Source organism: Erinaceus europaeus, chromosome 21, assembly GCF_950295315.1.
Source record: "Erinaceus europaeus chromosome 21, mEriEur2.1, whole genome shotgun sequence".
In the NCBI taxonomy this organism is placed as follows: Eukaryota; Metazoa; Chordata; class Mammalia; order Eulipotyphla; family Erinaceidae; genus Erinaceus; species Erinaceus europaeus.
The window spans coordinates 5,354,608-5,370,194 of record NC_080182.1 but is presented as its reverse complement, the minus strand read 5'-3'; positions in this window follow the sequence as shown (position 1 = coordinate 5,370,194).

Here is a 15,587-nt window from a genome sequence, read left to right as displayed (position 1 = left end):
CAGAAGCTTCTGGAAGCAGGCTGGGCTTCCTGGAGTGGGGGGAGATCTGCCCTTAGACTACAAGGAGGGTGGGAGTTGGTGGGGGGTGATGACCCTCCCAGGCTGGCCGGAGCTGAATGTCAACACAGCTTCCTCCTTCGCACAGTCCAGAACAGACACTCTGGGGCAGAGGGCACACTGAGGCCCTGGATCGAACACTTCTGAGGGCTTCTCCAGGGAGCCGTGTGGCCCAGGAGCTCCAGGCTTCCTGGGTGCTTGGCGTCCTCCCAGACCTTCTGAGGGGATGCTGGGAGCACAGACTCAGCCAAGGGCAGAGCCCGCCCTCCAGTACCAGCTGCCTGACCCCTGCTCGGGGTTAGGAGAGTCTAGACTCTCACAGTGCTGTGACCTTATGCATGCACCACACCACCACCAAGCAACCTTTGAGAGTCACTACTTTCCTTTTTTATATATTTAGAGACACCTCAGAGCTGCTCCACTCACCCTGGAGCTCCCCCCGTTGCTGTCCATGGTACTCCCATGTGGTGCCGGAGCTCAAGCCCAGAGTCTCATATATGGTAAGGCACACACTCAACCAGGTGAGTTGTCTTCTGGCCTCTATTTTTGCATTTAAATGCAAGGTGGGCTTTTAAAAAAGTAATTAATTTTGCAAGGTTTTAAGATCCACAGGAACTTCCAGGATTGGAGTCACCATGTCAGTCCAGGGAAGACTGTGTCGCCTGTCTCCCAAAATTCCCTCAGGAGCTGGTCACCCACTCAGAAAGCCCCCTGCAGCCCCACGGACCACGAACCACCCCTGTGGCCCTACTTGCAGGGCTCTGGTCATGGTGTCACGCGTATTTGTGAGTCTGTGTTCATTCTTGGTGCCAAGGACTCTTTATTTCCCAATAGAGGGTACAGAACAGTGAAGGAGAGAGAGACTGAGAGAGGAGGAGGAAAACATTATAGCACTGCTCCACCGACTAAAAAGCTTCTATGGTGTGTGCTGCTCCCATGCGGAGGCCAGAGACTCGAACCTGGGTTATGATGTGGTCATAGAAGTGATAATGATGAGGAGGATTCAAGTCCAACATCAGTAACACTTTACCTCATGCCAGGAACTCTCCCAGACATCCCCCACATTCCTTACCTCCTCTAATTGTCCCAAACTCCGATGGGGCAGGGCTTTTTTTATAATCTCATTTTCATTTGGCAGATGGGTGATATCAGGCACAGATGTTGTAAATGACTTTCCCCACAACAGACAGCTAGATTCACACTCCCAGGGTCAAGGAGATAAGTGGGTAGGTTTGACACCTTATTGTGTGAGACTGAACTTGGTCCCTGGCATCACACGGCAGCACCATGGTTAGTACTGGGCACCAGAAATGCAGATGCCTGGCCAACACTTGCAGAATGGGTGTCAGCCTCCAAAAGGGTCTTAAAGATAATAGCAGAGCAGTGATTTACTTTTTGATGTTTTTTTTTTTAATTATACCATTGAGAAGAGAGAGAGGACAGAGTGGGGGGAGGCAAGGGAGGGGAGCAGGGTGGGAGTTGAACACTGGGCTTCGTATACCCTAGTCCAGCACTGTACCCACAAGCTACCTCTGGGACCAACGCCACACCAGCAGTGGTCTTGATGGCACAGAGGACAGTTCTGTGTAATTCCAAGTCTACAGTCCTTCACGTAGGCAGAACTCAGAAGCGGAAACAAGATGAGCTAACTTATACAACCATCATTCGGCTTCCCTTTCTGTGCGTGAATGTGGTCACTGACAAAAGGAAAAAAAAACTGTTTCCGGGGCTCCTTCATCAAGAAGATGAAAATACCCAGTGGAAATCGTAACAGCAGTCACCTCACAAGCACCAAAGATAATAAAATACTTTAGGCACTTTCAACCACCAAGTTGCAGACGCTACTATGATTCCATCCTGACTTCCCTGGGCAGATGACCTTGCCAACATGTTCCAAAGTTTCACCTCCCCAGAGCTCTACCTCTCTAAAGAAAAATAGAAACAGGCTGGGGGTGTGGATCCACCTGCCAATGCCCATGTCCAGTGGAGAAGCAATTACAGAAGCCAGAACACCTACCTTCTGCACCCCAAATAGAATTTTGGTCCATACTTCCAGTGGGGGAGAAGATGGGCTCTGAACTCCAACTCCATCAGGGTAAGGATCCCGGTTCAAGCCCCCGGCTCTCCACTAATGGGGGGGGGGCTGCTTCACAGGTGGTGAAGCAGGTCTGCAGGTGTCTGTCTTTCTCTCCCTCTCTCTGTCTTCCCCTCCTCTCTCCATTTCTCTCTGTCCTATCCAACAACGACGACATCGATTACAACAACAACAACAACAAAAAAAGCAAGGGCAACAAAAATGGAAAATAAGTAAATAAAATATAAAAAAAAATTAAAAAAAAGAGAGAAGACAGGACCATAGGGAAAAAATGGATAAATACAGACAGTTGTAGAAATAGTAGTCAACCCATATCTGCAACCTTGAGAGAACTGCTGTAGCTTCCATTGGAGGAACTGGGAACACAGACCTCTGGTGGTTAGAAAGATGAGGAATTCTACCCCTGTTATCTTGTAATTTTATAAATCAATATTAAATCACTAATTTAATTTAAAAAATGAAAATAAAAAATAAAACAGAAAGACTGCAAGGTCTCCATACTAAATGCTCAAAGTCTTTGTTTTGGAAGTAAGAAGATCTAAATAAATAAATAAATAAATCTAAATAAATAAATGAAAAATCACCCTGGGTTCAGGGGTGGGAGGACTCGGAAGTGGTGAGAGTGCCTCTCAAAGTCAAAGTCCCCACAGTGCCCTCCTAGGGATGTGGGCTGACCCTAAGGTCCTCATTAAAGAGAGCACAGCTGGAGGAGTTGTTTTCTGCACACAAAACGGATGCTGAGTTCCTATGAGGGAGACAACAGAGGTGGTGTGAGGGTGAGCATGGACACTGACCAAAGAGACTGGGGGAAGAACAGTAAGCCCATGCACCGCTGGCCGAGTGAGGCTCAGGGCCCAGTTCTTCTTCTTCTAGCATTTGCCCTTCTTCCGTAGCCAGTCAACAGTGTCAGGTTGAGCCTGATGTCAAGTTTCGAGACCTCCTTTGAATCTGGAGAGGTGGCAGTCGTTGACTATGTGGGTCATAGTCTGTCTGGAGCCGCAGGGGCAGTTCGGGTCGTCTCTGGCTCCCCAGCGATGGAACATAGCGGCGCACCGGCCATGGCCTGTTCGATAGCGATGGAGGAGGGCCCAGTCATAATGTGCCAGGTCAAAGCCGGGTTGACGCTTGCAGGGCTCTGTGATGAGGTGTTTGTTCTTTACCTCAGCTGACTGCCAGCTCTGTTTCCAAGAGTCTGGAACAGAGAAGTTCAGTGTAGGCGTAGGGGACCAGATTGGGCCACGAGACGTCAAGCGTTGGACAAGGTGGGTGAAGATATCCGCGTATATTGGCAGGTCCGGTCGGGCGTGGGAAATGAACTTAGATGATGTCGCATCCCGACGAATATCTGGTGGGGCGATGTTGCTAAGAACTGGCAGCCATGGAACCGGGGTGGAACGGATGGTTCCAGAAATTATCCTCATGGAGGAATATAATTTGGAGTCGACCAAGTGGACATGGGGGCTACGGAACCATACTGGGGCACAGTATTCTGCAGTGGAATAGCATAATGCCAGAGATGATGATCGTAGTGTGGAAGCGCTCGCGCCCCATGAGGAGCTGGCCAGTCTTGCAATGATGTTATTCCTCGCTCCCACCTTTGCTGCAGTTTTTATGAGATGTTTGTGAAATGACAGAGTGCGATCAAGAGTAACGCCAAGATAGACTGGCTGGGCTTCATGCCGGATTCTCGTATCGCCAAGGGCCCAGTGTGGCTGGAACAGTCTTCTGTGCAGCACATGGCTACACACCGATACAATGGTTGAGATAGATTTCCACTGGGATGACGACTGCCCGGAAGCAGGAGGGACGATGGGTACACAGCCCTCTGGAAGCCCTGAAGTCATCTGAGTTGTGCACTTTAAAGAATGCACGCTGGTGGCAGAGTGGTGGCACACCAGGTTGAGTGCACATGTTACAGTACGCAAGGACCCAGGTTTGAGCCCCTGGTCCCCACTTGCAGGGGGAAAGCTTTTCAAGTGGTGAAGCAAGGCTGCAGATGTCTGCCTCTCTCCTTCTCTATCTCCCCCTTCCCTCTCAATTTTTGTCTTTCTTTATCCAATAAATAAATGAAGATTCAAAAAAAATAAAATAAAAAGGGTGCATACTGTAGGGGTGTGAATTCTATCTCAATTTTCAAAAAAAAAAGAAGAAGAAATGACAGTGAAATTTATTGGAACCCAAGAAGAGTCGAGTCTTGCCTCCAGAAAGGGGTCAGAGGCTTGGCCTCTGAGATTCCACTCATGAAGACTGGAGTGTCATAACAACCCTGGGCTGATCTTAACACACCACTGCACTTGCTTTCCTGTTGGGAAGGCACCTCTGTGATGTCCCTGTAACTGTCAGTGCAGGGACCCTTGATGTAGGGACTCATCCAGGCAGTGGTGCACCTACTCAGAAGGAAGAGTAAACAGAAAGCTGCAGACAGCTATTTCTCAGAGTGTGGCCTTAGGCAATCCCCCCCCCCCCAGCCCCTGAGAGGTGGGGAAATTGATGGCTTCCCTGGCCTCTCTCCCAGCCTCCTGCCTCAGGGGCCTAACTAGGCAGCTTCCTAGCCAATCTCTTGCTCACTCTATGAAGCATTAGGCCCACGCTCTGAAAGTGGCAAGAGGTCAACTTCACCCTGCTGAGCCCAGAGTTGCAGTCCCTCTGGAGATCACCCCGGAGAGAAAAGCTTGCCTGGGTTTCTTTACGTTGCCAGCACTGGAGAGTTCCAAGTCACTGGGGCCGGGCCGGGCGGTGCTGCACCAGGTTGACCGCACATGTTAACGATTCTCAAAGACCAGGGTTCAAAACCCTGGTCCTCACCTGCAGGGGGAAAGCTTCACGAGTGATGTAACAGTGCTATAGCTATCTCTCTTTATCTCTTCCTTCTCTATGTCCCCCTCCCCTCTTGATTTCTGGCTGTCTCTATGCAATCAATAAATAAAAATAACAAGAAAAAGGGGCGGGGGGGGCGGTGGCGCAGCGGGTTAAGCGCACGTGGCGCAAAGCGCAGGGACCGGCGTAAGGATCCCGGTTCGAGCCCCCGGCTCCCCACCTGCAGGGGAGTCGCTTCACAGGCGGTGAAGCAGGTCTGCAGGTGTCTATCTTTCTCTCCCCCTCTCTGTCTTCCCCTCCTCTTTCCATTTCTCTCTGTCCTATCCAACAACGAATTGCGTCAACAAGGGCAATAATAATAACCACAACGAGGCTACAACAAGGGCAACAAAAGGGGGGGGAAATGGCCTCCAGGAGCGGTGGATTCATGGTGCAGGCACCGAGCCCAGCAATAACCCTGGAGGAGGGAAAAAAAAGGGGCGGAGCCAAGATGGCGGACTGAGAAGTAGCTTCTGGTCTGAGTTCCCACAACAACTGCTGGGAACACCACCAGGTTCCAGATGTCATCAGGATGCCGGCCAGACTTCCCTGGATTGAAGACCCCACCAATATGTCCTGGAGCTCTGCTTCCCCAGAGACCCACCCTACTAGGGAAAGAGAGAGGCAGACTGGGAGTATGGACCGACCAGTCAACGCCCATGTTCAGCGGGGAAGCAATTACAGAAGCCAGACCTTCCACCTTCTGCAACCCACAATGACCCTGGGTCCATGCTCCCAGAGGGATAGAGAATGGGAAAGCTATCAGGGGAGGGGGTGGGTTATGGAGATTGGGTGGCGGGAATTGTGTGGAGCTGTACCCCCCCATCCTATGATTTTGTTAATGTCTCCTTTCTTAAATAAATAAATAAGAAGAAGAAGAAGAAAAAAAAAAAAGAGCTCCAATTCCTTTAGTCCAGGGCTGGGGGAATTTTTCTCTGCCAAGGGCCATTTGGAGATTTATAACATCATTCTCAGGCCATGCAAAGTTGTCAGCTCAAAATAAGTACTTCGTGCTGCTATGAAAGAAGTCCAGATTGAATGAATTTCAAGTCCCCTCTGCCGTGACCTTGGTAGGATCAGTTTGAGTGGTTTCAGGCTGAATGTCCCCCACCCGGCTTTAGTCCTTCAACGGACTGAAGAAATACTCATCTCAGCTCTTCACCAAGGCCAGGGAGATGGCTCAGTGGCAGAGCACCTGCCTTGAGCGAATAAGACCCTGGGTTCGATACCTGGTGCCCTACACACACAAGCACACACGCAGGAAATTATTGGCAGAGACAACCTGATTCCCACATGTTTGCAGCCTTCACACATTTGGTGAGAAGCAAGGGCCTATCTTTGTCAGGGTCTAGAGCTAATTCCTAGAAAACAGGGCTGTTGCCTTTTTAAGAAATACATGAGAAGCAGCTTTTAAGTCCCTGTTTTGTCCTTAGCCAGACCTTCCCTGGACACTGAGGAGGTCACAGACATTGCTTAGATCATCTAATTCTGCCCGTTCGGTCAGGAGACCAAATCCCTGGGCTTTGACTGATTTTTTCCCACCGATTGCTTTCTACTATCTAACACACTAATTAAAACAAGATACCAAGGATTAAAGCTTTCTCTTGGAATTTCATACCAATCGTACAAGCTTTGAAAGCAAAAAAATTGTCTTCAAATGGACCATCAGGGTCCTTACTAAATAGAATGGCTGCTTTGCATGAAACTCTGAACATGGTTAAAAAAAAAAAAAGGCGAACAGCCCTTGAGTAAATTCAGGACTTTATGACACCAAGTCGTATGTTCCCGCTCTTCCTAACTGTGCTGTTATTTTATTACTGTACCCTGTGCTATCTGCAGGAGAATGCCCTCCCATTTAATTAAAAATTAGCGATCAAGAACCATCGAGGAAACTCGGTCCAACTCCATCACTTTGTGCTTCTAGGCAAAGACCTCGGCGCCCACGAGTTCCCACACATGTGGGTGATTTTGCTGAGGTCAAATTATGCCCAAGCCCACGTGGCATTGGATGTGTGATTTTAGCTGGGTGTTTTTTTAAATCTTTTTTTTTTAATTGTACCTTCAAAGTTTTTGTTTGTTTATTTATTTATTACTGAGTAGAGACAGAGAGAAATTGAGAGGGGAGGGGGAGATTGGAAGAGAGACAGAGAGACACCTACAGCCCTACTTCACCACTTCTGAAGCTATCCCCCTGCAGGTGGAGACCAGGGGCTTGAACCTGTGTTCTTGTGCACTGTAATGTGTGCTCTTAACCAGGTGCGCCACCGCCTGGCCCCTAGCTGGGTATTTTTATGACCGTTTTGAATACATCTTCTAATATGTACGAGACTTAGGGGAGATGGTGAAGGCTGGGTCCAGTGCAGAGTGAAAAGATTCGTTCCTGTTCTTCTTTGCTGCTTTCTCCACCTGCCTCCCAGGTGTGGCTATGGCAGAGAGAGGGGAGAGGGAGAGGGAGAGGGAGAGGGAGAGGGAGCGAGAGAAGGGGGTATCGGTGACTGAGTTGTTAGCATTCATTTCTCTAGTCCCTTCTACCCTTCAGCAATGGATTTTGATGAAATGGTCATTAGAGGGCTGTTAACCAGTTTAACATTCTGTGAATATGAGATGCTATTGTCTTTTATGTGCTGAAGTAATTAGATTTAAAAAATTTCAGTGTGAAAGCCTCTTTATGCCTTTGCATTGAATAGTGTCTGAGCAGTGATAGGCGCTGTCTTACTGTTCCAGCTTCTGATGCTGTCTGTGTAGTCGTTCCCTAACAGAAGAGGAAGATGAAGAGCTGAGGGGTGGGGGTGTGAGTTCTTGACACAGCTTGTTGCCCTGTTGCCCCTGCAGAGTTGTTTAAAGACAGAGAAGGGGTTCAAGGTTGATCCGGGGTTCCTTAGAACATAACTAGCAAATGACTAGTATGTGCTATTTTGTTCTGACCTAGTGGGCCAAGGACTGCTTTTCTATGACATTCAATGTCCGCCCTCCCTCCCTCCCTTCCTCCCTCCCTCTCTCCTTTCTCTCTTTCCTTCTTTCTTTCTTTTAATATTTATTTATTTCCTTTTTTGTTGCCCTTGTTTTATTGTTGTAGTTATTATTGTTGTTGTTATTGATGTCGTCATTGTTGGATAGGATGGAGAAGAGGGAAAGACAAAGAGGGGGAGAGAAAGACAGACACCAGCAGACCTGCTTCACCGCTTGTGAAGCGACTCTCCTGCAGGTGGGGAGCCAGGGGTTCAAACCGGGATCCTTACGCAAGTCCTTGCACTTTGCACCATATGTACTTAACCCACTGTGCTATCACCCGACTCCCCCTTCCTTCCTTCCTTCCTTCCTTTTTAAAATATTTATTTATTTTAAATATTTATTTATTTCCTTTTTGTTGCCCTTGTGTTTTTTTTATTATTGTTGTTGTAGCTATTGTTGTTGATGTTGTCATTGTTGTATAGGACAGAGAGAAATGGGGAGAGGTGGGGAAGACAGAGAGTAGAGAAAGATAGACACCTGCTTCACTGCCTGTGAAGCAGACCCCCTGCAGGTGGGGAGCCCGGGCTTGAACCAGGATCCTTAAGGTTGGTCCTTGTGCTTTGCACCACATGCGCTTAACCCACTGCACTAACGCCCGACTCCCTCTTTCTTTCTTTCTTTCTTTTTTCTTTCTTTCTTTCTTTCTTCCTTCTCTTGAGTTTCTGGAAGAAATACTCTGCACCTAATTCAGCAACCACCACCATTAATGACAGCTGTTATAAGTTGTCTTATAGAAACAGAACTGAGCTCTCTGTGCTATTATGCACAGTGACCTGGACTCAAGACCCTAGCCTGCACCTGCAGTGGGGCAGCTTCATGAGCAGTGAAGCAGTGCTACAGGTGTCTCTTTTTTTCTCTTCCTCTCCATCTCTCCCTCTCCTCCTGATTTCTCTGTCTCTATTCAATAAATAAACAACTAAAATATTATTTAAAAGAAATAATTGGGTTCTCTACTTGTTGAGTATTGCCCAGTCAGGTCTCAGAGTATTTAGACATCACTTTCTGTCCCTGTCTGCCTGTCACATTTATGTCTTCATATCACAGGTTTTGGGGAGGCTGCCAGATGAGGCAGGCCAGCAGGCCTGAGGGAAGGCTTTGTCTCTGCCTCCTGGGGAGACGGGACCCAGGAAGAGGCGGGGCGGCAGAGGGTCAGGGTGTGACTTCCTGCCTCCTGGCTGCTGGTGGAGAGTAGACAGAGCAGCTGGGGCTTAGGCACACCTCAGATCTGAAGGAGGCTCCCGGGGTCAGCCCCCAGCCCTCCCTGCCCCCCAGCCCGGGCAGCGCGTGCTCAGAGAACCCTGCCAGCTCCCCAGGGGAGGGCCTGGGCTAGCGGAAAGAGACATTCAGAAGGAGCCAACCCTGCAATTACGACTAAGATGGATTCTTCTCCCTGACGGGTGCGGGGACCCCGAGCCTGTCATTACCCAGGCCTAATTACAGCGTCTCAGGCCGCACAGCTCCCTGCCAGAGAAATACCGGCCGCCTGCAAAGCGGGGCTAATTGTTCCCTCCACCCTCCTCCTTTCTGTCAGCAGCACTCAATCTGCCCAGAATAATCACACTCCCTCTCCCCCAGAGGCTTGGTGTGGAGCACTGCTCCTCTCTGGGGGCTGGAAATGGCACCCCGGATGTGCTGACTGAGGCTGGGTGGCCCATTCTGTTCTGGGTCAGAGCCCCAGCTCTGCCTGGTGCCAGCTTGAAGCAGTCACATGGTCAGAGTGCTGGCCTGGGAGATGACTCAGCTGGTGGAGTGCAGGACTTGCATTCCCGAAGCAGCCTGTTCCATCCTGGGAACTATGGGTACTGGAGTGGAGCTCTGGACACACACACACACACACACACACACACACACACACACACACACACACACACACACCATGTGAATTCAACCCTGGAATAAATCTGTTTGTCAATAGGATGCATGAGTGTGGGTGGAAGACTCTAACACAGGTGCAGGAATCCAGAAGCTGCTGCTGCCTGGTGGCCAGGGAGAAGGGATTCCCCGAATGCGACACCTTTTATCTGTCTGACGGAAGGTGTCCCACAGGGGTCTCGTGAATGGGTGGGAAGCTTTCTGCTGCATTCCACAGCCAGCCCAGGAACATGGAGGTACAATTCTACCACCAGAGCTCTGTATCCCATCCCCTTCATGGGAAGCTTCCCTATTCTCTATCCCTCTCTGGGAGTATGGACCAAAATTCCTTATGGGGTACAAGAAGGTGGGAGTTCTGGCTTCTGTAACTGCTTCTCCACTGGATATAGGTGTTGACAGGTCAATCCACATCCCCAGCCTGTTTCTATCTTCCCTTAGTGGATTAGGGCTCTGGAGAGGTGGGGTTCCAGGGCACATTGGTGAAGTTGTTTTCCCAGGGAAGTCAGGATGGTGTCATGGTAGCATCTACAACTTGATGGCTGAAAGGTGGCAAGATACAAAGTGGGACAAATTATTTAATAAACGGGAATCTACAGGTAAGAGTAGAGTAGATGAAACTAGGGGGCTTCATGTGGGAAGAAGCTAGGAAGTCCATTTTAGGTATGTTCTATGTGGCCCATGACATCAGTCATTTTTACCTGATACCTATAACTGACATGCAGGTGGACTCAAAGTTTTGTCTGGAAGGATGGTGTCAGAGTTGAGAATAGGACTAGAAAGCAGGATTAGTGCAGGAAGTAGCTCCCAAACATGAGGAAAGTATATAAATGCCATTAACTGTTAACCTCATTCATCTGATCCAGGGCCCATATAGATTCATATTTTAGTCCAGGAGTCTGTGTGACCTCCGAGTCCCTGTCAATCTGAGCTCACACTCCATGGTCACAGCTGGGAACATTCTAGGCTGCACTCATTTCAGGACCAGGCTCCCTCAAGTAGCAGAGCATGTTGACCCAGCCTCCCTTCAGAGAGTGGGGCTGTCCCTACCATTGCTGCTCTACATTGAGGGCAGGGTCCTGGAGAGGCCCACAGGAGGGCTTATAATGATGTCCCTGATGGAAGTGACCGGTGATGGTGGAGGGAGGGATCCATTAGAGTTTAGTCCCATCATCTGTGTGGGAATCCAAAGATTCCAAGATTAGGGTCCCAGAAGACAGGTTGGCCTGGAATTGAGAAGCTTCACTTGGACAGATGAGAAAGGCCCAGTTGAGAGGGCCAGCACCCCTCCTCCCTGGGGGTCACACTCTGGGGCTCAGGAGAGCACAGTGACCTTCCTGCACACAAGATTCCAAAGCAACGGCAACAGGGCCAGGGGGCCTTGAGCACCTGGCCTCTGAGGTCAGCTCCATGGAGGAGTTTGGGGGAAATAAGAGTCCCCCCAAATAAATCTACAGTAAGTCCACATAGATTGGGGTGCATACACCTCCCCCTGAAGGCATAAGGTCACATGTGATGCTCTCCTGCTTCCTCTGAAAAATTGCCCCCAGGAGGGTGTTCATGGCTATCATTCATTCATTCATTCATTCATTCAGGCCAAAGCATGTGTAGGCCCAAGTGACAACGATGCCATTTCCTGGAGAAATGGGGGGCCTGGACACGAGCTAGGGGAGAGTCTGTGTGCTCCCTGCCAGGACACAGAAGAGGCTCAGAGCAGATGTGCTGTGCGTGTGCCCCCACCCGGGCCTATAGCAGCTGAGCCACCTTCCTGCAGCAAAAGCCCAAAGCAACGATTTAATGCACGCCCTTGGGCCCGTGACCTCTGCTGGCCTGGGTCCCCATTGTGTCTTCCACCCCCCCCCCCGACACACACACAATTTGAGGGCGTTGCAGCCCCAGAAGACTTGGCATTGTATATGATGGGAGGATGCACCTCTGACCTCTTCCTGAAAGAGAGATCTCCCCTCAGCCTGTGCCTGTGGTTCCCATCTTAAGGGGACAGACCTCAGCTCAACATTTGGAGTTGGGATGCTGCTTCAGGCTCTCTCAGAAATCCGTTTAGAAGTCATCGGGTTATTTTTCCCACTATTACATTTTATCTAGACTGTGAAGGGTTGGCCAATGTTTTTTTTTTTTTCTTTTTTAGAAGAGTCTACCAAGTTTCAAGTTTCTACCTGTTTATGTGAAAAAAAAATGTGAGTGTGCTTTAAAAAGGCAAATCCAGGATGAGAGCTGTACAGGGAATAACAGGCAGTTCCAGGACAAGAGCAGATCTCCAAGGACCTGCCTGGGTCCCCAAGCCCTGCAGAGACCTGGTCTTCACTGTCCACTGAGCTAGCCCATGGCCCCGGCTGTCACCCTCTTCTGACAGCATCTTCTGCGACAGTCCGTGGGCTTCAGTTTCCCTCAAGGAGAAAGGACTGGCCTTTGCACACCTCCCTGACCTTGGACCCCAGGCCTGTGTCCCCTGCAGGGTGCCACCTCAGAGTGAGCCATCAGGGCTCCCTGGCTCTGTTGGGGCTGACATTCTAATAAAGGGGCACCTGACAGCGGGAGACCTGACAATTCTATCTGCAGGAAACTGCACATCTGGTTCCTGGCCAGTCCTGCTCCTCAGTGCTCCCGGGGGATGTCTGTGCCTGACAGATTGCCCTTCTGATATCTTTATTAGCACTTTGAAACCATGCTCTGGGGGGCTCCTTACCCACCCCCTCCCTGAGAAGCATTCCCCAGAGGGCGTTCCCCTGTCAGCCAGGTTAAGGATGCGACACCACAGGCAGTTCCTGGCCAGAAGTTCCCCGTCACTCGGGGGTCTCCATAAATAATGCCCAGGCTCACAGATTCTGCCTGGCTCAGGGGGCTCTGTATTTCCTCAGTCTCACCAGAGCTAGTTCTTAGAGAAACCTAGGGATGGACATGAGGACCTCCAGCGGGGTGGGCACATCACCAAGTTCAAGCAATGCAAGTATGTCCACCTTGCGTACAAGATGGAATCATCACCTCCCCCACTCTTTCTGCAAGGCTGCCCTCAAGAAATACACATTCATTCATTCATTCATTCATTCATTCATTCATTCATTCCAAAGTGAGAGTGGGTCTACTGGACAAGTGAGCTGCATTGTAGAAGAAATACATGGCATGAAAACCGAAAGGGGGGTGGGATGTGTTACCTATGCTAAGACAAATCAGAGACTGCCAAGCCAGCTGCAGTATGTGGCATTGCATTCTCTATGTGCATCTCTCTACCTGAGTGAAAAAGTCTGCCCAGGAGAGGTGAAATCCCATGAGATCCAGCACTGCAAAACAAACAAACTAGTAAACAAAGACAAGTAAATAATGGCAAAAGAGACTTAAGTGTTACATTGGACATTATTTACTTAGTGCAGAAGAATCAGAAGGAAGAAAGGGTCTGGGAAGGGCTCTGTCAGGGAAGGGCCCAAAAGACAGACTGTCACTTTCTCCCTTGGAGCTGAAGCAGTCAAATTCCCATGCCAGCACCACCAAAATGCCAGAGCTAAGGGTAAATAAATAAGTAAATAAAGGCATTTTTTTTACTTTGTGGCAAAATGCCAAATGAGTTCCGAGTTCCCGGGCCTTTAGGAATCTTGTTTTTCTCCTCAGAGTCCTAGTGCACCTGTCTTTTTTTCCCTCCAGGGTTATCACTGTGGCTGGGTGCCTGCACTATGAATCCACTGCTCCTGGTGGCCATTTTTTCCATCTTATTGGATAGGACACAGAGAAAATGAGAGGGGAGGGGGAGATAGTGACACACACAGAGAGAGACCTGCAGACCTGCTTCACCACTTGTGAAGTGACTCCCCTGCAGGTGGGGAACTGGGGGCTCAAACTGGGATCCTTGCTTGATTCCTTGCGCTTAGTATTATGTGTGCTTAATTGGATGCTCCACAGCCTCCCCCCCCCTTTTACTTGCGTCATCTCTCTCGCATCCACCAACAGGCCCTCTTTCTTTTTGGGGCTCTGGGTCTTAGTGAGCGCAGGGTGAGGTGGAGCCTGGAGCCTGGAGCCCCAGAAGACCTGCTAACCCCTCCATGGGGCCCAAGGCTCCAGTCAGCGGGCACCACCAGAGGGGGCCTCCCCCACACCCACGAAGTTCAACTCAAGGGCCCCCTGGCTTCCCTGCCTCAGGGACCAGCCAGCACCCTAGGCCTGCAAGTCTAGCTCTGGATGCAGCCCCCCAGAACACTCACCATCTCTCCCCACCTTGAGCCCCTGCTGTCTCCCCACTACCCACCATTCACCTCCCCCCAGTCTTACCTCCAGAGCCCAGAGGCCCCCGCACTGCACACTGGCCTCCCCTGTTCCTCAGAACCCCCAAACAGAACCTGCCACAGGGCCTTTGCTCCTACAGCCCCTGCCCATGGAGCACTCCCCCCCAGGACCCTCTCCTGCTGCCCCATCTACAATGGCCCCCACTCTGACGCTTGTCCCCTCACCCTCTTTCTTTCCCTCCACGTGAGTTCGTGCCTTTCTCTCTCTCAATCCTCCTAACAAATCTCAGGAAAAGGGGGGTGTGACTATAGGCCTTCCCGACTTTCTGAGCACCCACTCTTGGTCCCTTGGCTTTGCAGAAAGACGCACACTAACTGGAAGAAATCCCAGGAGTGTTTTTGCTTTTCCGGCCAAAGGTGAATATGGGACACAACGTCCTGCGCTGATTTTTAAAAAAATATTTATTTATTTTTCCCTTTGTTGCCCTTGTTGTTTTTTATTGTTGTTGTAGTTATTGTTGTTATTGATGATGTCGTTGTTGGATAGGACAGAGAGAAATGGAGAGAGGAGGGGAAGACAGAGAGGGGGAGTGAAAGAAAGACACCTACAGACCTGCTTCACCGCCTGTGAAGCGACTCCCCTGCAGGTGGGGAGCCGGGGGCTCGAACTGGGATCCTTATGCCCGTCCCTGCGCTTTGCGCCACATATGATTAACCCACTGTGCTACCGCCTGACTCCCCCTGCGTTGACTTTTCTAGAAGGAAGTTGAGCACAGTGCTCTCATGGACTATTCCAGAAGCAGGGCGAGTGCCCCACCCCCAAGAGAGCTGTGTGTGTGCCTGTCACATCCTGCCTGCTGCCACTGCCACTGTGACTTTAGCTCTCATTTATTGTTTGTTGGAGTTGGGGTATTGAATGGGGAGGGGGAGTCTAGAAATACTCAAAAACAAAGGAACAAGCAAATCTCCCGTATAAGGAAGGCTCACTGCTCCTGCGCTTCCTGCATTCCTGTTTCTAGAAGACCCCTTTGCTGAGCATGCCAGGGAATTCCGCGCCCTGAGCCAGACAAGGAAACTGAGGCACAGAGAAAGGAGCCATGCGTGCTCTAGCACTCACCATGCTTCCCCCATGACAGGTCTCCCAAAGGCATTTTGGGGACCCCCTTCCCCACTTAGAGACAAAGAATCAGAAGTCCTGAGACCACGCAGGCCTCTGTGACCCTGCCCGGATCCCAGCCCCCCACCCCCACCTAACCGGCCTAGGCTTCCAGGCATACCCCCGCCCCAGAGCCTGCCGCCCCCTTTCTCCTCTCCTCCTTCCCTTTCCTCAGGGTGGGTAGACAGTGGCAGGGAGAGAGGTGTGGCCCCCACAGAAAAATGCCTGTGTTCTTTCAGGTGAGACGGAGACAATGGGGGGAGGCAGGGCCAGGTATGTTGGCAGGGCTGCATGTGGGGTGAGGACAGGAGAA